This window comes from Pantherophis guttatus, chromosome 15 (assembly GCF_059756535.1).
Source record: "Pantherophis guttatus breed Tessera chromosome 15, ASM5975653v1, whole genome shotgun sequence".
In the NCBI taxonomy this organism is placed as follows: Eukaryota; Metazoa; Chordata; class Lepidosauria; order Squamata; family Colubridae; genus Pantherophis; species Pantherophis guttatus.
Window position 1 is genome coordinate 12,920,479 of NC_142077.1, and position 25,973 is coordinate 12,946,451.

Below are 25,973 nucleotides of genomic sequence, written 5' to 3' on the forward strand. Positions count from 1 at the left end.
CCGAGATTCCCCACAGCGATGCCTGAACCCAAAACCGAGCTCGCTCAGAGACCCCCAAGTCCCCGCCGGCTCTGGGGCTGCGTCCCCGCTTCGGTCATCCTCTGCAGCCCCACTGCACGCCTGATCGGGTGGGGGGGAGGGCCAAAGGACGCCCACCCTTCCCTCCAGGGCTGGCCTGAGCCCCCCTTGAGCTGCGCCCCCCCCAAGACTGACAAGATTCCCCCTCCCTCCGCTCCTCTCTCTGCGCCCAACTCGCCCCTCCAGCAGGTGAAATCGACGGAGACTCTGCCCGGAGACCGATGACGCTGAAGAAGGGAGGATTCTCATTGGCCCTTCCGCTTAGTGGCCCGTATAGCCTGCTTGCTCCTTTCCTTTTTTTTTTTTTTTTTTTGCTCCTTTCCTTCGGCCTTTCTCTGCCCATCCGGCGTTTCTCAGGCATTGCGTCATCTGAAGCCCCATTCCGCCTGAAATCCAATCCAATCCCATCCCATCCCATCCCATCCCATCCCATCATCCAATCCAATCCAATCCAATCCAATCCAATCCAATCCAATCCAATCCAATCCAATCCAATCCTTTCCCTCTCCCTCTCCCCTTCCACTCCCACTCCCATCCCTTGCCATCCCTCCCCTCCCCTCCCCTCCCCTCCCCTTCCCTTCCTTCTCTTCTCTTCTCTTTTCTCTTCCCTTCCTTTCCTTTCCTTTCCCTTTCCTTTTCCTCTCCCTCTCCCTCCCCTTCCCCTCCCACTCCCATCCCTTGCCATCCCTCCCCTCCCCTTCCCTCCCCTTCCTTTTCTCTTCTCTTCCCTTCCCTTCCTTTCCTTTCCCCCTTTACTCCATCCTTCTCCTTTCCCTTCCCTTCCCTTTCCTTTTCCTCTCCCTCTCCCTCCCCTTCCCCTCCCACTCCCATCCCTTGCCATCCCTCCCCTCCCCTTCCCTCCCCTCCCCTTTCTCTTCCCTTCCCTTCCTTTTCTTTCCTTTCCTTTCCCCCTTTACTCCATCCTTCTCCTTTCCCTTTCCCTTTTCTTTATTACCTTTATTTTCTATTTTATGCCATGATCATCTGAATACAAATAATAATAATAAAACGAGCCTTTTGTTTTAGGAGCGCTTCTTGTTGCACAGCCTCAATTTGCAAATTCCTGGGGCGAAAAAACCTCATCCCAATTCCACTCTCCATCTGCCCTTTTCTACTGGCAAAGTGTCTTCCTGACCCACAGAAAGAGGGGCGGTTCCTTCCCATTTGGGGGTGAGGGGCGGAGAATCGGAAGGAGCCGGGTCCTCCAGTCATGCCGAGCAAGAGAGACGCGACTTTCAAGGAAGGAAACGGTTTTTTCTCCCGTAAAGCGAAGCGGCGCCTTTCCCGAGAGAGCCGAGCGGAGGATTTCCCCGGGAAAGGGGGGAGAGCCTGCAGATCCCCTCCGCCTCTTCCTGAGTTAGCTTCCCTTCGGATTGGGGGGTGTCTGTGTCCCCCAAGTCCTGGCTGGCTGCGGGGCTTCCCCTCCCCCCTTGGCATCCCGTGCAGGGACTCTCCCTTGGCAGCATCTTCACCTGGGGAATGAAATGGGCGTCTGGGTCAGAGGCTCCCAGCCAGGGGGGAAATGGGAATTTGGAGCAGTTTGGAGAACCGGCAAAGTCCACCTCTGCCTGGCCCCAGAGTGGGGAGGGAATGGGGATTTTGCAGTATCCTTCTCCTGGTGTGAGGTAGGAATGGAGATTTTGCAGTATCCTTCCCCTGCCACGCCCACCAAGCCACGCCCACCGAGCCATACCACGCCCACCAAGCGACGCCCACAGAACGCGGGGGGGGGAGGAATTTGAATTTCACCACTGCTTCCAGCCCCAGAGGAGGAATCCCCGGTTCTGCATTTGGGGGGAGGAAGCGTTGATCTCGGACTTTGGGGGTAGGAAGGGCCAGAAGAAGCGGCAGCACCAATGGGAATTCTCCCTGCTTGAGCGTCATCGGTCTCCGGGCAGAGTCCTTGGTGGCTTCACCTGAAGGAGGAGAGAGAGAAGCGGAGAAAGTGGGAGGGGGGATCTTGGCCTGAGGAACCGCATGGAACTCTCTCCTGCATTGGGTGAAGTCAAGGGAAACTCTGCCCGGAGACCGATGACTCTCAAGAAGGGAGAATTCCCATTGGTCCCCCTGTTCTTTCTGGACCCTCCCAATTCCGAAGTTGGAGGCAGCCCCATTCTGGGCCAGGCAGCCTTTCTGCGATCCCTTCGCTTTGCGGAGAGAGGGAACCGGTGGGAAATTCCACTGCCTGAACCAAAAGGGTCTACGGCAGGGGTGAAATGCTCGCGGTTGGGACCGGATGGCCCAATCTGGTAGCGATGGAGGCGGGTGGTTCGGAGAACTGGTAGCAAAAATCCCTTCCCACCCACATACCCAGCTGAGCCCTGCGATCCTCAGAGGCTTTTTTCCTTTTAAATGCTTCTGACGATCCCAGCTGAGTTGCCTAGTCGTCAAAGGCATTTAAAAGAAAAAAAGCCTCTGACGATCAGGAAACTCAGCTGGGATCGTCAGAGCTTTTTGAAAGGATTTTTTTACCTCTTCACCGAAGAGCTTGTAACAAAATGGATTTAAAAGTTAAAAAAAAAATGGCCACGCCCACCCAGTCACATTACCCCCCACCACCACCAAGCCACGCCCACAGAACCGGTAGTAACAAATTTTAGATTTCACCCCCGGTCTACGGGATGTTGAGACAGATCGTTTTCTGGGGGGGGGGGGAAACCCTCAGGAGGGGAAGGGCCAGGTGGGGCCAGGCAAGGGAGGCCAGGAGGCGGGGCCAGGTCGAGGCAGTGTCAATAAGTTTGTGTTTTTAAAGAAGTCTATTTTTTTTCCAGTGGTTCCAGAGGAGCAGACTTCATGGGCCGCCAACTTGCCCCCAATCAATGAAGGTCCTTCCCCTCAGCGGTCCTTTACCACCCGCCTAGAAGGCCTCCAAAGTCCCTTTAAGCTCTGTTATTCTCTTACTCCTAAGCTAAATAGCTGAGACCAGAGGTGGGTTGCTCCCGGTTCTCCCCAGTTCAGGGAGATGGCAGGCAAAGCGCATGGACGAAGGGAACCGGTGGTAATAGCGGTTGGAACCCACCACTGGCTGAGACCCTCACTGGGACCCTCCCTCTGGACTGAGGAGTTCGAGAGCTGCCTCCAGACCTTCCTCTCAAGGAGAGTTTTAGAATCCTGCAGTTGAAAGTTCTTCATGTCTCCTTTCCCTGAAGACCCCATTTCATTTGGACTTTAATCCCAAACTGATTGTCCTTTTAGCATTTCTCTTGACGCTTCTCCAAAATGCATCCCCAGGAAGCCCCCTCCCCTCCCTCTCCCCCCCCTCCCTCCCTCTCCCCCACACACAGAGAGGTTGGCTTGGGTCTCTCTCTCCCACCCTCTCCCCCTCCCTCTTTCTCCCTCCCTCTCCCTCCCACTCCCCCTCCCTCTCCCCCTCCCTCTCCCTCACACACACACACAGAGAGATTGGCTTGGGTCTCCCTCTCCCACCCTCCTTCCCTTCTGCTTCAGGCTTGGAGAGTCTGCCAGGGCTGCTCCTCATCTGGCAAGGCTGAAGGGGAATCGGGGGCTGGAGCCAGGTGAGGGTCTCATCTCTGCCACAGGTGAGGCTCCCGGAGAGACTTTCTGGCAGGCAGCCAAGCCTTCTCCTCAGCCTCTCCGCACTCAGGAGATGCGCACCTCTACCGCCCAGCGGAGGCAAAGCTTCTCATTTTTTTTACAAACCATTTGCAGGGATTTTTTTAAAAAAATATTTTCCCTAGGAAGTGGGGGGGGGGCTACCGAAATGGGCAGGGTGCCTCTGCCTAGGGGGAGACTCTCCACCCAACAACGACTTGAAAGCGGCTCCTCTGCCCCCCCCATTCCCCCCCCCGCCTTCCCCAAACCCCTCCCCCCATGGCAAAGGCGGCCTGCCCTTCGGGTGGGAAATGCCTGGAACGCAGTGAAGCCCCCCGACTCACCTCCGGCTGGCAGGCTGGCTAACGGGGGCAGAGGAGAGGCGGGGGAGCCGATCGGAGGGAATTGCAGGGGCTCCAGGATGCTGCGGCTGCCCTCGCTCGCCCTTTGCCTGCCTTCCCTCCGCAGGGCTCGCTCGGGCTCCCCCCTCCCCAGTCCAGCTTGCCTGCAGGCGGAGCCCCGGTGCCTTGTGCGAGGCCGCTGTGGGAGGAGCCGGTGAGGCTCTTTGCATCCTTTGGTCCGGCTGTCCGGGGAGCGTGGCTTCCTCCCCAGGACCCCGTCCGTCCCCCCCCCCCCCGACAGCCGGACAAAGCCAGGCAAAAGGCCAGCCCTCACCGGCGCCCAGCTTCTCCGGCAGCGGCCTTGGACAGGGCAACGGGAGCTTCTGCCTGCATCACCCGAGGCTGGGCAGGGAGGGAGGGCGAGAGAGCCAGAGGCCCTTCCCTCCAGCCTTTGCCCAAAGCCCCGCGCCGCACCGGGAGGCTGAAGTTTGAATTTCTTCCCCCCTCCGACCCATGCGCACCTTGGGACCCTTTCTCTCCCCCCCCTTTCCCAGCGGCTGCATCAGCTTTGCTGCCCGTTGCAGCCAGGAGCCTCAAAGCCCCGGAGGAACCTTTGTGCTACAAGCAGCCCCGGATCGGCCTCCTGCCACCTCTGCCTCTCCAGGAGCCCCGCCGGACTTCCTGGCGCCACTGGCTGCGGCGGAGGCTGGGCTGGAGCTCCTGGGGGCCCCAAGGACCCGTCCCGTCATCGGGAGTCCCGGAGCCTCCGCGGGGGAACCTTCGGCCGGGCTCCTCGGAAGACCCCGGAGCTCGCAGTCTCCTGCCTGGCTAGTGCCCAGAGTGGCGGCTGCAGCACCAGGATTTCTTCCGGGCGATATGCGAGGTTCCCAGCCAAGCTCGGACCGGCCCCGGCCGCCTTTCCCCCCCAGGAGCCTCTGCTGACCGGGAGAGAAGGCGCCGCCTCCCCCTGTGCAAGAGCGGAGGCAGGAGGGCAGAGCCAGCGGTGCTTCCGAAGAGCCGGCTGGCCTCTTCCTTCCCCCTCCCTCCCCAGGCAGCCGGGAAGCCCAACACGAGGCCGCAGAGGCTGCGCAGCGTTGCTGGGACGACGGAGCTGCTGCTGCTGCTGCCCTTCCAGAGGGCGGGGGGAGCAGCTGGGAGGCCAGGCACCCCCACAACCTGACCAGGCACGGGTGGGTGGGGGGTAGGCGAGGGCCGGCTGGTGGAGGGCGATCATTCCTTCCCTTGTGGGTTTGGGCTGGGCTGGCTGGCTGGCTTGGATGATGGTGACAGGGATCACCGCTCGGTGGGGTGGGGGGTGCCCTCACCCAGGTGGCTCCAAAATTAAACGCGGGAGGTGGCATCCTACGGGAGGGAGACCTGCTCCAGACCTGCCCGTTCAGCCGAAGGCAACATGGCAAAGACATTGTCAGACACATCAGCCTCATCCGAGGCAAGTGGCTGGGAGGGGCAAGGGGCGTGGCTGGGCGTGGTTAGCTACCGGTTTGGGCTAACAGATGCGAACCGACTGAATCCCACCACTGGCTTTGAGCCTGTCAGATGTAAATGCCTTATTCTCCAATGTGTAAATAGTGTACAGACAGGGTATCAGGGGTTAACTTATTCTTCACTTCTTAATGTATTCATAATTCACCACTCCCACATATAGCTCCACCCATTGTATATATAAGGAGCTAACTACACCATTTCCCTTGCTTCTATCTGTGAATATTCAGTGAATATAGAATGCCTAATGTAAATAAAAGAATATATAGTTAAATCTTTAACTCTTGTTGATCTTATTGAGTCTGATCCTGAAAATATTGCAACAAACTGGTAGCAGAGGATGGTTAATTGACTCAATAAAATAAACATGTATAAGAAAGAAATAGAAAGCAACAATCTCAGATCAGAGATACTGAGAATACTAAAAAAACAAAAGGATGACTACGATCTCATCGCGGACCTTCAAAACTTCTTGAAAGAAAACGAAGCAGCGAGAGAAAATAGCATCGAGACAACTGAATTCAAAGAAACAAAAACGGTGAGCAACCCATCTATAAAAGAAAAAATAACAAGAAGAAAGAACAGAGATCCCGCTCAAAATTTCGAATGGCAGCCATCTTGTCTTCAACCGGTCACTGAGACAAACAAGGCAGAGCCAATCACAATACACCATTCAAAATCTTTGGCGCGAAAAGAATCACACAGTACAAAAAATAGTAAAGAAAATCTTTATTCTTCAGAAGAATCAAATACGGACGCAAAAGAAACATCTATTAAACTGAAAGTCGAAGCAATCAAGAAACAACTACTTAAAACTTTTGATCCAAATTTAAAAATGGCAAAAAAATCAACGGAAGTCAATGACCCAAAAACAAAAAGACAAACAAGCAAACAGACAAACCAGAACATATCCAGATCAACTCGTGCAGAAAGGATGACAACACCTGAGCCCAGAGGACCCTGCAGGTTTTCTCCCACGCCGCAGACGGTTCCAGAGGTGGAAAGCTTCAAGCGGAGCGGTTTTGGCGAAAGGAGGCAAGCGTCAGTTATCGGCAAGAAGATCAAGGTAGAGACAGAGACCGAATCGTCGGAGGAGGAACCTTACGAAGGAATTGCAGCGACAGAGGCTTCCTATGGCAGCTTCGACAGAGATATGAACAACGCACATACGCAGATGCATACAGAGAACTACAGAGGACATTATGAAGAAGAAAGACCACTCAGACTAATGCACAGAATACCCACTCCATCCTGTGACTTTCAACACTTACGAGACCACGGACTACCCTCAGTTGTAAGTAGTGGGGATAATAATACTGGGGACTTACCTAACGATTTTCCAAAACTTAGAATTGATGGCATTAATTTGCAAGAGTGGTATCAGCAACTCCAGGTTGCCTTTATGAAAGAAAACTTGCTGTTTTTTATCACTGATCCCCCAAAAAGACCTTGGACTTTAAAAATAGATTGTTTACACCATAAAGCATTTTTCTTAATAATATCTAGTATGTCTCCTGCAATGTATCACAGCATTAAGCCAAATTTGACTGTTTCAGAAATTATTCAATGCATGTTTAATTTGTTTCACAGTGACAGTGTAGCTACCACCACAAGGATATCTAAAGACTTCTTTTCATCTAGGATAAAACCAGGGGTTTCCATAAGTGAACATTTAATATCTTTGAACAAAATAAGAGCTGAACTGCATTTGAGGGGGGAGGTGATTTCAGACCAAACAATGAAAAGTGTCATTATCAACTCACTTGATCCATCATGGGACAATTTTATGTCACATTTAGACACAATCAATCTAGGGTATTTATCCATAGAAAGTCTATCTAACAAATTGATAACAGAAGATAATTCTAGAAGGAATCGTTCTAACAATCACACAGAACATAAACCATATAGGAAAGTAGCTTTCCAAGAAAAATATAGTGGAACATTTAAATGTCATAATTGTGGATCCAGGGAACACAATAGAAGAGATTGCCCAAAATTCTTAAAAGAAAGATATAGATCAGAATACAGAAACAAATACGATTATAGACGGCCTTCCATAGAAAGGCATAGATATAGGAGCCCACCAAATCACAGAGAGAATAGAGGGGGCAGAGACAATTCAAAGGATAGAAAGTCTGGTTCACTGAATGGATTAAATAAACAAGACAACACTAACACACAACAAAGTGAGAACAATAATTGGCTTATTGATTCTGGAGCAACTAATCACACCACTAATAACAAAAGTATATTGTCTTCATTTGCAGAAGATAAATTTGTAATTAAGGTAGCTAACCAAGAAAAGGTTCAAGTATTAGGTAGAGGAAATGTAACCTTGCCTGGTTTAGGAAAAATAGAGGGGGTATTACTAATATCTGAAATACCTCATAACATATTAAGTGCCATAAAACTAAGCAGAGATTCTGACATTAACATTGTCTTTTCAAAAGGAAAGGCAACTTTGGAAAAGAATAAAATAAATATAGGTACTGTGGTGACTAAAGGAGGACTACCTTACCTAATAACAAAAGAAAAATGGTTACATAACATTGATTCAAATATGGAAGATTGTATTGAAATAGATGATGAGAATGTTAGCAACAGTGACAATGATGAATGTAAAATATCTCATGATCACACAGATGCACACAACGATAAGAAGCCAAAGATAGGTAAACCAATTCATGATGAGTGTGCTCACATATTGCATAGGAAGTTAGGACATGCCAGTTTTCCTGTAGTGCAAAAAATGACTGAACACGCAGAAGGTGTTAAAATAAAAAATTGTGAAAATTATCTGGAATGCTCAGTATGTAAATCTACAAAACTAAAAACTAGTCCCAGGCCAAGAAAATCTACCAGATCAACTAACAAAATTTTTGATTTAGTACACATGGACTTAGTTGGTCCATTAACTCCATCAATCACTTATAGGAAACGTTACTTCCTGACAATAGTGGACGATTATAGCCGCTATGGATTTGTTTACACATTAAAACACAAAGATGAAACATTTCAAAAATTTAAAGAATTTTACAAACGCATAGAAACACAACACAACATCAAAATAAAACAAATTATGACAGACAGAGGATGCGAATTCATGTCTAAAGAATTCTCACAATGGTTAAAAGAGAAAGGAATGTTACATTACACATCTAGTCCATTTTCTCCGTTCCAAAACGGGATTGCAGAGAGAAAAAATTCCACATTACAAACCATGATTAGATGCACATTGGAAGATGCTGGCTTAAGCAAACAATTCTGGTCAGAAGCCTTACATTATTCAAATTACACACAAAATAGAACATGGTCCAGCATTATAAATAAGACACCATATGAAGTGATGTATAATAGAAAACCAAAATTAGCACACATGCATATATTTGGAGTCACAGCAGACGTACACATACCTAAACAATTAAGAAGAAAGGGAGAAAATGTGTCCAGGAGACTCAGATTTATGGGATATGAGACTGGCACTAAAGGATACAGATTCATTGATAGTAACAACAAATTTATAGTCTCCAGAACAGCTGTGTTCCATGAACAAGCTAACTGGTCTAAATTACATCTTAATGAGATATTCCCAAATAAACATGAAGATACAAAATCTCATGAGAAAGGGACTATAGAAAAACAAAATATCAACAAATATAAAAACAAAACCAAAACTTGGACAAATAGCCAACTCAAAATAAAGACAGACACACTAACAAAAAAGGAAGCAAGATATTTGCATGATAACGATAGTAAACCCGAGAAAATCATTAGAAACACCAGAAATCAAATGCCAAATAAATACAAGGATTATGTAATGCACATGAATGGTGAACCAACAACACCCAATACATACGAGGAAGTGTTAAAACTTCCTCACGAAGAAAAAGAAAAATGGGAATTAGCAATGAAGAAAGAGATGGAAAGTTTACAAGGACTAAATGTATTTACACCTGCATCTGCACCTAAAGATAAGACAATTATTGGTACCAGATGGATATATAAAATTAAGAATTTAGAGGGAGGAAATACTCTATACAAAGCTAGATTGGTAGCACAGGGTTATACACAGAAATATCCAGAGGACTATACTGACACGTATTCCCCCACTGTAAGAACAGAGAGTGTCAAAACAGCTCTAGTGGTAGCTTCAGCACTCAATCTAGATGTATTCCAATATGACATACAGACTGCGTACCTACACGCAAAATTAGATAAAGAAATATACGTGAGAGCACCTCATAGTCCATACACAAACAGAAATGAGACTTGGTTGTTAAACAAGAGTTTATACGGGCTAAAACAATCTGGTAAACGGTGGTATGATTGTTTAGTAAAAGTACTTAAGACCATGGACTTCAACGCTACCACTGCTGATAATTGTTTCTTTGTCAAGAGGGGTGATGATTACATTGAATTTGTATTGATTTATGTGGATGACATTTTATATATAGGAAAACATAAAGAAAGAAGAGAAACTTTTGTAACTAAACTAAATGAACATTTCTCATTGAAATCTTTAGGCAAGGTAAACAAATACCTTGGTGTCCAAATTAATAAGACAAAAAGGGGATTCAAACTTACCCAGAGAGATAAGATCATAGATCTTTTAAATAAATGCAACTTAAACAATGCCAAACCTTGTAATACCCCTATGCAAACTGACTTTCTAAGGAATTCTGATGAATCTTCTCCCGAGTTCAAGGACAATACATTCTATAGATCAATCATAGGTTCACTCCTTTACATATCTAATTGGACTAGACCAGACATCGCTTTACCACTCAATTTATTATCTAGGCATGTCAGCAAACCAACAATGTACCACTGGGAAGCTGTTAAAAGAATTTTAAGATATTTAAAAAGTACACTAGACTTTTGTTTAATGTTAGAACCTAATGATATTAAAGAACCAAAGCTTACGTGTTATGCAGATGCAGATTGGGCTGGAGACACCTCATGCAGAAAAAGCACATCTGGTTATGTATTTCTCTTAAATGACTGTCCAGTTTACTGGTACACTGGTAAACAAGAACTAGTGGCTACTTCAACAACAGAAGCGGAATATGTTTGTTTATCCAAGGCCGCAAATAACCTTGTATGGTTTAATGATTTAATTTCAGATGTCTGGAAAAAACCTGCTCTGCCTTTTGTTATGCATGAAGACAATAAAGCAGCCATTGAAATATTTAGATCTGATGCCATTGGACAAAGGTCCAGACATATAGATATAAAATTTAAACATGTGAGACAATTATCTCAGGATGGATTTATTAAAGCAGTGCATTGCGACACTTCAGAACAATTAGCTGATATATTAACAAAGCCTTTACCTTCTAAACAGCATAAATACTTAACCTCTAAGTTGTATGTTTTGTATTGTCCTGAATCTGAATGTAACTGGTGTTGTATAACGAATCGGCATTTAGAGGGGGATTTGTCAGATGTAAATGCCTTATTCTCCAATGTGTAAATAGTGTACAGACAGGGTATCAGGGGTTAACTTATTCTTCACTTCTTAATGTATTCATAATTCACCACTCCCACATATAGCTCCACCCATTGTATATATAAGGAGCTAACTACACCATTTCCCTTGCTTCTATCTGTGAATATTCAGTGAATATAGAATGCCTAATGTAAATAAAAGAATATATAGTTAAATCTTTAACTCTTGTTGATCTTATTGAGTCTGATCCTGAAAATATTGCAACAGAGCCAATCACCAGGAGGCCCCGATTTCAATTCCCAGGGCCCAGCTAGGACTTCAGGGCCAGACTCTATGCTGCCCCCTACAGGCAGTGAGTTTTAGCTGAACCCTGGCAAGAGGGAGGGGCTGTGATGGGGGAGGGGCTCTCTGTGTCCAGGAGTTTCTCTCCTTTGCTCTCGGATGGGGCTGCTCTACCCCAGAAAGACGCATTGGTGTTCTCTGGAAGACGAGGCAGCAGTGGTGACCAGCAGGGCCTTTGCCCAAAATCTGCCCTGCCTTAACATTGACAATGGTTAAGGCATCAGCTAGAAAGCAAGAGATCCTGAGTTCAAGTCCTGCCTTAGCCCTGAAAGCCTGTTTGCTGACCTCGGGACAGACACTCTCTTTCAGACAAGCCCACCTCACAGGGTGATTGTTGTGGGGAAAAGAGGAAGAGGAAGAAGAGTTGGACATGTTCACCTCCTTTACTTATTTGTAAAAATAATAAAACCCTGGAAAAAATCTAACAAAAATAGATTTATAAAATGAACTTTCCTGCTTCTGTTTGCATGGAATCTGTCACAGCCTTGGGCACATACAGGAATTTCTCTTCTCACAAGGAGGAAGAGTTTTTTTTTAATGATCCCTTCCAATTTCACTCACTCCCTTCTTTTCCAGCCTTTGGGGGCACCAGTGGGGGCATCGGATCCTCTTCCAGCCCTGGGACACAGCAGGTTTCCCTGTTTCTTTGAGAAAGATTCCTTCCCCACTCAGAGTCTGCTTGAGCCCCATCATCCACTTCCCTCCCTGCCTGGGATCAGCTGAATTCCTCTATTCAGACAACAGGAAAAAGGGAGTTTGCACAGAACCTCTGGGTCAGCCTCCTTTCTTCCACAGAGGGTCCCTCTCACTCTGCAAAGCCAAATTCCCCCTCAGTTCCTGGATACCTCCAGACATCACCCAGCTGAGCTCACAGCAGGGCCAGGGCGGCTGAGAATTGGGATGGAAGGGACCACAAACCTCCCCAGCAATGATTGACAGTTAGACACAGACTGTGGTCACACACACACTCCTCAATGGTGCCTTTATGTGGCAGTGGGAAGAGTTATGGGATCAATCTCACAACTCTCACCCTATAGGGCTGCCCCATCTGTTGTCCCTGGTGGCAGATGGAAAATTGTGAATCCCACTCCTGACACCAGTTTCTGTGGAAAGAAACACAGAAACCAAAAAACCAATAATCCAGGTTCACGGCAATTGTTATTTATTCAGTGTCCACTGGAGGAATTTCTCCCCAGAAAATAATGGAAGGAAATCTTACAGACAAAAGGATGCACTCATATTTATACATTCCAGGAAAGGAGGAGAAAAGGACAATCACACATATGCATATTTCATTTAATAATGATGTAAGCATGAATATTCAAAATTAGCGAGATTCAAGTTACCTCCGCAGCCTTGTATTGTTGCTACCCTCAGGAAAGAGTTATTGTGTAAACAAAAAGAAACGTCTCAGTTGCCACAGCAGTTTGGGTGAAATGTACTGAGAAATGAGGGCATCAACCTTGCTCCATACATTCCTTCTATATTTCTGTCTTGCTAACATGCTCCCATTTCTCCCAAGAAATTTGTCTCCTCACAATCTTCCACACACCCTTTACGTATTTCAAGAAAAATAGTTGGCCCACTCATGCATGGAGAAGAGCTTGGACCATTTTCTATGTTTGGACTGTGGAAAATGTTAAAAGTTGAAATTCCTCAGTCTCACATTTACACATTTCTTCTGGCTGTAAGCTGCTCTTTTATGAAGGATTCAATAATTTCCAAATTTGAAACATATACATACGATTTTCTTTGACTCCTGCATACTATCTAAATGGAAAGAATATCTCCTTTCAAATTCTTCCACTATCATATTTGTGTTATATCTCATGTTTTTACATTTATTCTGCCTGTGAGCTGCTCCTTTGTGTTGAGGTCCGGCCTCAGAAGGATAATGTAGCACTTGGGGATGAAGATGCAGCCCAGCAGACCAGCACTGGAGGCCAGGATGGAGAAGACCTGCACAGCCACCATGGATTTCCCTTTGGTGCTCAGGTAGGTGGGCACAAAAGTCACCCAGACACTGCAGAAGACCAGCATGCTGAAGGTGATCAGCTTGGCTTCGTTGAAGGCCCCAGGCAGGTTCCTGGCCAGGAAAGCCACCGTGAAGCAGATGGCAGCCAGGAAGCCCATGTAGCTGAGGGTGACGTAGAACATGACAACGGCCCCTTCGTTGCATTGCAGGATGATCTCTCCAGGCTGGGAGTGGAGGTCAGAGTCAGGAAAGGGGGGAGAAACTCCCAGCCAGATGGAGCAGATGATAATTTGGACAGCAGAAGAAGAAAGGATGATGGAGTTGGCCAAGCTCTTCCCCAACCATCTCTTCACTCCGTTTCCTGGTTTTGTGGCCAGGAAAGCCAGCACCACCATGATGGTTTTGGCCAAGAGAGAAGAAACAGCAACTGAGAAGATGAGGCTGAAAACTGTCTGTCGGAGAAGGCAGGTGGCTTTCCTTGGTTGACCAATGAAGAGAGAAGGAGACAAGAAACAAAGCAGGAGGGAAACCAGGAGGATGTAGGAGAGGTCCCGGTTGTTGGCTTTGACAAGGGGAGTTTCTCGGTATTTCATGAAAATGTTTAAAACAAGCCCTGTGGTTAGAAACAAAAATAGGGCAAAAGAGACCAGGATGATGCCCAGAAGTTCTTCATAAGACAGGAAAGTTATAACTTTGGGGATACATTGGACTCTGGCCTCATTTGGATGTTTATCATCTGGACATTCAGTGCATTTTTTGGTATCTGAGAAAGCGAAAAAGCAATATTTTTTTTAATATTCTGTCCTTTCATATTTCAAGAAATACATTTTTTTGGACAATGCCTGATTCCAAGAACATTTCCAAGATTTTTTGCTTAACCATTCCACAGAAAAAAATGATAATATATTTTTCTAACAGCTATATAGCTAAGGTATATGAAATTCGAGGATTTCTAGTGCATTTTTAAAAAAGGAAGAAAAGAGCTGAGCTTCAATACATGTTTTAATTTGCACTTTCATCAAAATGCTCTGGATAAATCCATTTCCACCAAGCCTTCCTTTCCTGTGGTGTCACCCACCTTCCTGAGTGGAGAAGGTCCCCTCCGGACAAGGAACGCAGTCATAGCAGCAAACTGGCTCTCCTTCTCGAGCCCTCTTGACAAATCCAGGATGGCAACTTTCCACACATTTGGACTGAGGCAGGGACTGAGCAGAAAAACAAGGAATGCCAAAGAAAATGTGTTAGGACTCTCCATCCATGGAAAATGGGGAGAGAAATGGACATTAGCCAAGTAGCCTCTATGCTTCACTGAGGTAAATATGAAATTTCTGACTCCTTCCAAACAGGTGTAGGAGATGTGACCCTGGCAGGTTCTTCCTTTAGTTCCTCCCTTTTGCTTCTGGCACAACACATTGGAATAATAAAGGACTTTTCTATTTAATAAATTCTGGAAGGATGGAATTGAGAAAAGATTTAAGCATTGTGACAAACTTAAAGGTTCCCCCTCATGACTGTATTAAAAGGCATTCCTCCAATCTTCATCTATCTATCCATGGTGATGATGATTATATTAAATTTTTAAATACAGTCATTGTCAAAGATTTATTAAATTATTTTATTTAATAAAGATTTATTTAAGTAGAGTAAAACGTTATTAAAAAGGAAACTTCTGACCAGTAGGGTCTGGAAAGGTTTCTTCTGGACTACAGAAAGCCTTGCAAAGCTGGTCCCCTTTGACACTAGTTCCAAACAGTCTCCCCGTTAAGAGACAAAGCAAAAATTCCTCATAAATTATAGCTGATGATGTTACCTAGTTGGGTAATGAAATACCTGCAAGAAAACAAGCAAGCTCAGAGAGCACCAAGGAGCCCTCATGTCAGTCCTGAGCTACCAATATTCTCCTTTATTAAGACTGAAGGTTTCTGCATAGTTTCTAGAACTGTAGTGAGATTGAGGGGAGATCATGAGAAGGTTCCCTGAAAAAGATTAAAGTCGCAAACCTTTGGCTGCAACAGAGGGGACATGAGTGTGAGTCCTGGGTCAGAAGGTGATATTTCTGAGGCCCATCCAGTTATCCAAGAAAAAGTCCTTTGTGTTGAAGAACTCCAATTAGGAGACTCCAACTGGCATGGAAAGACAGACCCACATTTAATAGTAGTTGAATTTGGAGACTCCTTTTCAAGCAGAGGGACTGAAGATAGCTAACACTCAAGTTTAGTTTAGTTTAGTTTAGTTTAGTTTAGTTTATTTGTATACCGCCCTACTCCCGAAGGACTCAGGGCGGTGAACAGCCAACAATAAAATACATAAATACACAAAATTTAAAAACCCGATAAAATCAAATTAAATTATTTGGCCCAGACAAATTAAAATACCCCAATAATTTAAAAACAGATTAAAATTTACGTATTTAAAAAGGGAAGAGATCAGGCCAAGCCTGCTTGATGGAATAAAAAGGTCTTCACAGCACGGCAGAAGACCAAGGAATTGAAGGTTTAAGGATCAATAGAGAAGAATACAAAGTTCAAGCCTTTGCTGATGACTTAGTGTTTTTGACAGAAAATCCTATGGAATCTATATCTAATTTATTCCAAAAAATAGAAGAATTTGGAGAAGTGGCTGGACTAAAAATCAATAAAAGTAAATCAAAGCTAATTGTTAAAAACCTTACGGAAATCCAAACAAAAGATTTGACAGATAATATACAAATTCAAACAACAAAAAAAATAAAATATCTAGGAATCTGCTTATCTACAAGAACATCAGCAATTAAAGAAAATAATTATGATAAATTACTAGAACAAACAAAGAAAGACTTAGAAAAATGGGAAAATTTACACATTTCATTCTTAGGAAGAATTTCGGCCATCAAAATGACTATATTACCTAAATTTTTATATTTGTTTCAGGTCACCCCAATTAAAATAGATAAATCGTTTTTTGAAAAGCTGAATAAAATAACATCTAAATTTATATGGCAAGGGAAAAGGCCACGAATAAAATTTAAACTGCTTCAGGATACAAAAGATAGAGGAGGAGCTGCACTCCCTGACTGGGAGATATACTACCAAGCAGCAGTACTATCGTGGGTCAAAGATTGGATAGAATTAAAGGACTCTAGAATTTTAACAATTGAGGGACACGAACTTCAAACTGGCTGGCACTCCTTTATGTGGGATGAGAAATACAAAACACATTCATATTTTAAAACACATACAATAAGGAACTCACTATTACAAATTTGGCTTAAAATTAAAAAACAATATTATATGAAGATACCAAATTGGCTAGCACCGGCTGAATCAATTAGGCACCCAAACTTAACAGATAAGACAAAAATAATTAGATATAAAGATATAATTGACTGTCAAGGCAAACTAAAGACAAAACAACAATTGGAGATAGATTTACACAGAGGAATAGACTGGTGGACTTACACTCAAATACAATCCAAATATAGAGAACATATAAAAACATATGAAATTTATAATCAAAAACAAGAAATAGATAAAATTATATTAGATTCAGAAAATAAATTAATTAGTAGAATTTATAAATTTCTCCTACGCTATAAATTGGAAGAAGAGACAGTCAAAGAAACGATGATCAAGTGGGCTCAAAATATCAAACACACAATACCTTTGGAAAAATGGGAAAAGTTCTGGCAGGTAAATCTAAAGTTAACGAAAGCAACGGCGTACAAGGAAAACCAACTGAAAATGTTTTATCGGTGGCATATGTCTCCAACCAGATTGGCAAAAATACAACCTAAAAATAGCCCAATTTGTTGGAAGTGCAAAAAGGCACAAGGGACTTTCTATCATTTATGGTGGACGTGCCCGGCAGCAAAGAAATTTTGGTCTAACATCAAAAAATGGTTGGAACAAATAACAAAAACACAGATTGAAAAAGAACCAGAAACATTTTTATTAGGAATATTTAACAAATCATACCCTAAGGATATCAAATATCTTACAATCCATATATTAACTGCTGCAAGAATAACTTACGCAAGAAATTGGAAACAAGAAAAAATACCAAGTGAAACAGAAGTAATAGGGAAAATTTTAGAATGCGCTGAAATGGATAGGTTAACCAAAGAATTACAAGAAAAAGAAGAATCAGACTATTATAAAATATGGAATAATTGGTATAATTGGTTAAAAAATAGAAATATACAAAAAATATAGGGGATATATTACCGATTGATACATATATATGTAATAAAAATATTATTAGATTAAAGAGAGGTGAAGGAATATATTATAAGTAGAATTGTAGAACGTCACTCTGAAAAAATGCTTAAGAAGAAATTACACTCTTTTTGTGTATATGTTGTATAAATGTTGTTGTGTATATGTTATGTATGTCTTTTTTAATATTTATATTCAATAAAAACTATTTAAAAAATAAAAATAAAAAATAAAAAGGGAAGAGATCAGGCCAAGCCCGCTTGATGGAATAAAAAGGTCTTCACAGCACGGCAGAAGGAGCGCAGATCCGGGATCCTCCATATCTCCGGGGGGAGCTCATTCCAGATGGTAGGTGCCCCCACAGAGAAGGCTCTCCCCCTCGGGGCCGCCAGTCGACACTGTTTGGCTGACGGCACCCGGAGGAGTCCCTCTCTATGAGAGCGTATTGGCCGGTGGGAGGCTATTGGTGGTAGTAGGCGGTCCCGTAAATAACCAGGCCGTAAGCCATGGAGCGCTTTAAAGGTGGTAACCAAAACCTTGAAGCGCACCCGGAAGACCACCGGGAGCCAGTGCAGCTCGCGTAGGAGAGGTGTTACATGGGAGCACCATGTCGCTCCCATTACCACCCGCGCGGCCACACTCTGCGCCAGTTGGAGCCTCCGGGTGCTCCTCAAGGGGAGCCCCATGTAGAGAGCATTACAATAGTCCAGGCGGGAGGTGACGAGGGCGTGAGTGACCATGCGTAACGAGTCCCGATCCAGAAAGGGACGCAACTGGCGAATCAGGCGGACCTGATAAAAAATCCTCCCGGTCACGGCTGTCAAGTGCTCTTCTAAAGACAGCTGTGAATCCAGGAGGACGCCCAAGTTGCGAGCCCTCTCCGTGGGGGCCAATGATTCGCCCCCAATAGTCAGTGATGGCGTCAACTGGCTATATCGGGACGTCGGAAACCACAGCCACTCGGTCTTGGATGGGTTGAGCCTGAGCCTGTTCCTTCCCATCCAGATCCGTACGGCCTCCAGGCACCGGGACATCACTTCAAGGGCATCGTTGGGGTGATCCGGGGTGGAGATGTACAGCTGGGTGTCATCAGCGTACTGATGGTACTCCACCCCGAAACCACGGATGATCTCGCCCAGCGGCTTCACATAAATGTTGAACAGGAGAGGTGAGAGGACCGACCCTTGCGGCACCCCACATATGAGGGGCCTCGGGGTCGACCTCTGTCCCCCTGTCAACACAGACTGCGACCGGTCAGAGAGAAAGGAGGAGAACCACCGCAACACAGTGCCTCCCACCCCTAACTCTTCCAACCGGTGCAGCATGATACCATGGTCGATGGTATCAAAAGCCGCTGAGAGATCTAACAGGACCAGGACAGAGGAGCACCCCCTGTCCCGAGCCCTCCAGAGATCATCAACCAACGCGACCAATGCCGTTTCCGTGCTGTACCCGGGCCTGAAGCCCGACTGGAACGGATCCAGATACGTCGTTTCATCCAGGTGCTGGGGGAGCTGTTGCGCAACCACACTCTCAACAGCCTTCGCCACAAAACGAAGGTTGGAGACTGGACGATAATTTACCAACATTGCCGGGTCCAGGGAAGGCTTCTTGAGGAGAGGCCTCACCACCGCCTCTTTCAAGGCGGCAGGAAAGACACCCTCACCCAGCGAAGCATTTATAATCCCCTGGAACCAGCCTCGTGTCACCTCCCGAGAAGCCAGCACTAGCCAGGAGGGACACGGGTCCAATAAACAAGTGGTCGCGTTCAGTCTACCCAGAATCCTGTCCACGTCCTCAGGGGTCACAGGATCAAACTCATCCCAGATAACATTCTCAAGACCTGCCCCAGTCCCTCCCCCTGAGACTATCCAGTCGGAGTCCAGATCTTCCCGAATCTGAGCGATTTTGTCATACAGATATTGAACAAAATCCTCGGCTCTACCCTCCAAGGGGTCCTCCCGCGCTTCCTGGTGGAGCAGGGAGCAGGTCACCCTAAATAGGGCGGCCGGGCGATTATCTGATGACGCAATAAGAGCAGCAAAATAGCTACATTTCGCTGCTTTTATCGCCACTAGGTAATTCCTAATATGAGCTCTTACCAGTGTCCGGTCAGATTCAGAAAGACTGGCCCTCCAACTACTCTCTAGGCATCTTTTCCGGCGCTTCAACTCCCTCAGCTCTGAACCAAGGAGCTAAATGAGATCGGCGCCGGGTCAGAGGCCGCAAAGGCACGACCCGATCCAAAGCTCCAGCGGCCGCCCTATCCCAGGCGGCCACTAGGTCTCCAGTCGAGGCGTGTGCCAGAGCCTCAGGGAATGGCCCAAGCTCCATCTGGAACCTATCCGGTTCCATCAGGCGCCTGGGGCGGAACCATCTTACCGGCTCCGCCTCCCTGCGGCGGGGTGTAGCGGTTCGAAGGTCGAGACGAAGGAGAGAGTGATCAGACCATGACAAGGGCTCGGTGACTATATCCCCTATCTCGAGATCACTCAACCACTGTCCAGAGACAAAAACCAGATCCAGCGTGTTTCCCCCCGTGTGGGTAGGGCCATGAATTAAGTGGGTCAGGTCCATGGCTGTCATGGAAGCCATGAACTCCCGAGTCACCTCAGATGCCTCACCAACGGACGGCAAGTTGAAATCCCCCATGACCATAAGCCTAGGGGTCTCAACCGCCACCGTGGCGATGACACTAAGTAGCTCGGGCAGGGCTGCTGCCACATGGCAGGGAGCCAGGTATGTGATCAGCAAACCCATCTGAACCCCGTGGCCCCATTTCACAAGGAGGGATTCACAGCCGGCCGTCTGAGGAACAGTGGCCTCCCTCGGTCTCAGACCTTCGTTAATAATAACCGCTACCCCCCCGCCCCTACCCTGCAACCTCGGCTGATGGAATGCGCGGAAACCTGGTGGGCACATTCAACAAGAGGGACCCCCCCCTCTTGGCCCAACCAGGTTTCCGTAATACCTGCCAGGTCCGCTCCCCCCTCCTGAACAAGATCACAAATGAGGGGGGCTTTATTTACTACAGACCTGGCATTGCATAACATCAGACGGAGGCCAGGGCCCTGAGGATCTGCGCCACCTGGAAAACGAGTGGAGCTTTGGGGGCCGGAACTCAAGATAAACAAGGCCATTCATTTTCAGACGAAGAGCCCTCTTAATTATCAAAGGCCAAATCTAAGTAGCATTTCCTGTCACAATCTCTCTCCTTACTTCTGATATCAGGAAGACCTTTTGTTTGAACTAAAGTTGTGTTTCAGGTTTCTGGTCAAGGGATTCTCTCACTGGTCACTGTCATTTTATGTGAACTGAAAGCCTTGGACCTCCTTCCTAGGGGCAGAAGGTCAATTGCTCCCCCCAAAGACAGATATGGCTACCTTTGACCAGGTCTGGACTACTTAAACACATCACAGACCATGGAGCTGCCCTTTCAAGGAACCATTTCCCAATGGCCTTTCCCTAAGCAGGACAAGAGGAAGCTTCTCTCCCAATGGGACCCCCAGGAGCTCCATCCAGCCATGATCCAATTTCATCTCATTCAGTCCAAACCTCAATTCAGGGTCTCTTCAACAGAATCCCCTTCCGCTTTGCTCTTTCAGGACAAGGAACAAGCGAACCTGAGGCTCTTAACAACACAACCTCCAGCACTTGAGGGTTTCTCATCCCAGGTTGGACATGGTTGAACCAGCTACAAAGAGTCTTCAGTATTACAGCAGCTGAAGAACAGCTTGGTCGATAGTACTGAAGGCTCCCAAGTGGTCTATAGAAAGAAAACTATAAGGTTTCTACTCCCCATGTTCAATTCTCAGTGAAGGTCATTGGACCCTGGAAACTGGGCTTAGTCCACATGAAATGGGTCCTAAATCTTTGGAAAAAAGAGGAATCACACCAAAATTTCTCCCACCTGGTTGAGGAACTTTAGCTGTGAAAGAGCATTTTGGTTGATAGTAAGTCTCTGTCTTTCCAAAGTCCCCATTTGAAGTTTGATGGGATTCTCCTTGGGGAGAATCAAATGGCTCATAATAGCCAGATCTGCTGCTACATCTCCATTTTGATCCAAGTAGAGTTTCATCATGGAAATATTGCAATACTCATTCTTCTGCAGGAAAGGATGGAACTAGAAGGGGAACATCCAGGAAATTTAACATCTGAAAGCTTTTTTTAAAAAAAATCCCATTTAGCGTTTACACATTTGAATCTTTTTTCTACAGCTGTCTAACATCAAAATATACATTTAGAAAAATAGGCGTTACTACCTTCATAAATAAAACAAATGTTCAGCAAATTGCTCAACCCTATATTGGCAAAATATATATTAACAAAATATAATTGATGCAATTGGTAAATTATAGGGGACATTCTAGAGCAGATGATAAATAAAATGAATCATAGGAAAAAAAATTATTTATAAACGCCTGGAAAACATCAGGTTGATTATGAAAAATGGTTCATTTAGTGACCATTTCAAAGTTACAACAGCACTGATCATTTTCCCAGGATCATGGCAGCATCCCCAGGGTCTCCAGGTGATCAACATCTGATTACTTGGCATCCACTTATGCTGGTTACAGCATTTTAGGGTCGCCTGATCTCCTTTTGCGACTTCTGACAAGCAAAATCAACAGGGAAGCCAGATTCACTTAACAACCATGTTAAGAACTGCGATGATTCACTTAAGAAGAAAAGGCAAGAAAGTCATAAAATAGGGCAAAACTTACTTAACGACCGTCTTGCTTAGCAACAGAAATGCTGAGCTCAACTGTGGTCGTAAATCCCATTCTGCCTCTTCCAATAACTGGAAGAAGTTGCCCAGAAGCTCCAGATCTCCTCCATGTTGCTCCAGAGGGAGGTGGGGGAAATGGGGAAATGAGCTCAGTCAGAAGGGAGGAGATTCTGGCTGAAGGAGAGGAAAAAGACCCTGAAAAGAGGAGCCATTTCAGAGCTGAGCCCTCAAAGCAGAGAAGTTCAGCCTCCCCTTCACTGAGGAGGCAAAGACTGAGCAGCCGTCAGTCAGAGAAGCTTTGACTGGGACTCCTGCAGAGAGGAGAATCAACACAGAATCCACAGTAGAGACCTTCAAAATTCTAGATTCAACCATATCACAACACTTAATGATAGTCATAGGGTTATAATTATAGTCATTAAGTGTTTGACCTTATGATTCTTGATGAAGGTATCTTTTCCTTTTATGTACACTGAGAGCCTATGCACCAAAGACAAATTCCTTGTGTGTCCAATCACACTTGGCCAATAAAAAATTCTATTCTATTCAAATCCACCAGGTGGACCCGGATCAAAGCATGCAAGAGGTTTTATGCCCTTCCTCCTGTCACTCAACCCTGTCCTGCTTCCCCATTGGCTGAAGGACTAGCAAGTTCTCGGCCTATCCGGAGCTCCTGTTCAACTCCTGGCCTTATTTTCCCCAGCAACCCCCTGTCTCCATGGCCTGGTGTGATTCTGCATCAGTAACTTTCCATTGCTCTTTTGCATAAATTGGTTATATTTTGAAATGTGTCCATTAAGCTCTTGCTCAGAAATCCCTCCCCCCTTTTCTTTCTAGCCTTTCTGAACCACTTTGCTCACTCTAAGAACAATACCGTTTTCACTAGTTTTTCAAAAAAATCCTTAATATTCTAGTTCCTTATTTTCTCTATTTATTACGCAGAAGTGAAAGCTGTAATAAAACATTATTTTAGAAGCAATTCTTCATATCCCACAATATCAGGACCCCCATACCTGCCACGGCTGCAGCCTTTGAGACCCCAAACTCTTTTCTCCCTCCTTCCTTCCCCTCCTCCATCTGGAGGAATAGGCAGCGTTCAAGGCCTGGGCCAGAGTCTGAATGAGACTGTAGACAAGAGGATAATTTGTGAACCTTCCTCTGTTCCTTTTCTCCTGGGTCTCCAGTGGGGCTTTCTGGGTGCATCTTCTGCGGCCTTTGACAGAAAAGACGTTCTTTGAAAGAGAACAGCGGAAATAAGGATCTGGAAACTTTTCTTCCACAAAGAAAAGGGGTTCAAAGGCAGAATCCTTTGGCCTTTTTTCCCTCAGAAAACTAAAGATCCAAATACTATGGATGTATTTGTAAAGTCTGTGCTTTGTCAAAATTAATCTTCTCAAAGCTGTAATGATCCAGACTTTCCCTTCAATGGATCCTGGCAAACGCATAAATGTTAAATGGAAAGGAAGAATTCTCCCCAAAATGGGAACAGATTCCATGAAGTGAACAAAGACGTTGACTTGTCTCCACTTAGAGAGGGAATCCCTGAGGGTTGTTGTGTATCCAGTTGTTGAGAACAGTTGTGATATAACCACACAAATTCCACTCCTGACAAGCATAGGAGAAAAAATCCTCATGAAATTCTCTCCCTTCTCTGTGTCTGAAGCAAAGAGGCCAATCAGGGTCCATCTGAAGTGGAGGAGCAGTGGGACAATTCTTGGGTACTGGATCCCTTCTTTGGGGAGCATCCGGTGGAAAAAAGGGAATTTCGTTTTATCACTCAGAGCCTCTGAAACAATTTTATGACTGATCTGAAAAAGCAATGAAAAAAGCTGTGTTATATTGGGGGTCAGATAAAGTCCAAAACATTATTTTTTAATAAATTCAACTTGGTATTGATGAACAAATTAAATAGATTATTGTTGATTAGCAATTATGCCATATCAAGAAACAGAATATTAAGCACAGAGTGTTAACGACACTGTATATAAAAACGGAGCACAAGAAGCAAATTAAATAAAAAAGAATAAGAATTAAAAAAACATATTTCTGTATCACAACTTATTGCAATCAGACCCACGTGTCTATGGAGATTCTCAGTCGTCCAGGTTCTTCAGCTCTGGATGAGAAGCAAAAGGTCTTCAAAGAAAAACCAGAAAGTCCAGTTGCCTCTTGAAAAAAGCACCTTTGGGACAATCAGATCCAGATGTGCAGGTGTCAAGTGAGCATTTCGTTCCAATAAAGGGCCCTATTATATCTTTAATTCTGACTGAACAGCAAATGTGTTGCTTTAACACAAGTTTCCCAATAGGTTGTTTGTCTAATGTGCAGTCCAAGACTCTCATCTCCCTCTTTCTTATGCAGTTGACATTCAATATTCCAGATTCTTGGTGAAGCAATATTTGTTTATTTATTTATCTACCACTTTGATTATTTTTGGGCTTCTTCTCTAGTTACACAAGAGATAGGGAGACCACAGCTCCTAATATAATTTGTCAGATGCATAATCCTAGAGGGCTTTATGTGAAATTCTGCATCTTCTAACCCAGAGAATTTGGGGAGTCTGTCAGGTTCCAGAGGTTTAATTGTACACTAAGAAATTCAGCCCTGTGGAAAAGGAAGGAGACCCTAATAATAATAATAATAATAATAATAATAATAATAATAATAATAATAATAATAATAATAATAATAATAATAATTTTATTTCTATACCGCCCTTCTCCCGAAGGACTCAGGGCGGTGTACAGCCGATTTAAAAACATAGACAAAACAATGATATAAAATTTAAAATAATTAAATAAGTGGCTCAAATTTAAAACCCCAATGAATTTAAATACCCCAATTTAAAACTATTGTGTTGATAGTCCGGCCTGGCGGAACAACAGGGTCTTCAATGCGCAGCGAAACACCCGGAGGTCGGAGATCTTACGAATTTCCGGGGGCAGTTCATTCCACAGGGCTGGGGCTCCCACAGAGAAGGCCCTCCCCCTGGGCGTCGCCAGCCGACATAACTTGGCTGATGGCACCCTGAGGAGACCCTCTCTGTGGGAACGAACTGGTCGGTGGGAGGCTATTGGTGGCAGAAGACGGTCTCGGAGATACCCGGGTCCTATGCCATGGAGCGCTTTAAAGGTGGTAACCAACACCTTGAATCGCACCCAGAAGACCACCGGGAGCCAGTGCAGCTCGCGCAGGAGGGGTGTCACATGGGCATAACGGGTTGCGCCCATAACCACCCGTGCGGCCGCATTCTGGACCAGCTGGAGCCTCCGAGTGCTCTTCAAGGGGAGCCCCATGTAGAGAGCATTACAATAGTCCAACCGGGAAGTAACAAGGGCATGAGTGACCGTGCGCAGGGCATCCCGATCCAGAAAGGGCTGCAACTGGCGAATCAGGCGAACCTGATAAAAGGCCCCCCTGGCCACGGCCGTCATATGCTCTTCTAAAGACAGCCGCGCATCCAGGAGGACACCCAGATTGCGAGCCCTCTCCGTGGGGGGCAAAGATTCACCCCCAATAGTCAGCGATGGCACCTGCTGACTATATCGGGGCGCCGGAAGCCACAGCCACTCGGTTTTGGAGGGGTTGAGTCTGAGCCTGTTCCTCCCCATCCAGACCCGCACGGCCTCCAGGCAGCGGGACATCACATCAAGGGCATCGTTGGGGTGGTCTGGGGTGGAGATGTACAGCTGAGTATCATCAGCGTACAGATGGCACTTCACCCCAAAACCACGGATGATCTCACCCAGCGGCTTCACATAAATGTTGAACAGGAGGGGCGAGAGGACCGACCCTTGCGGCACTCCCC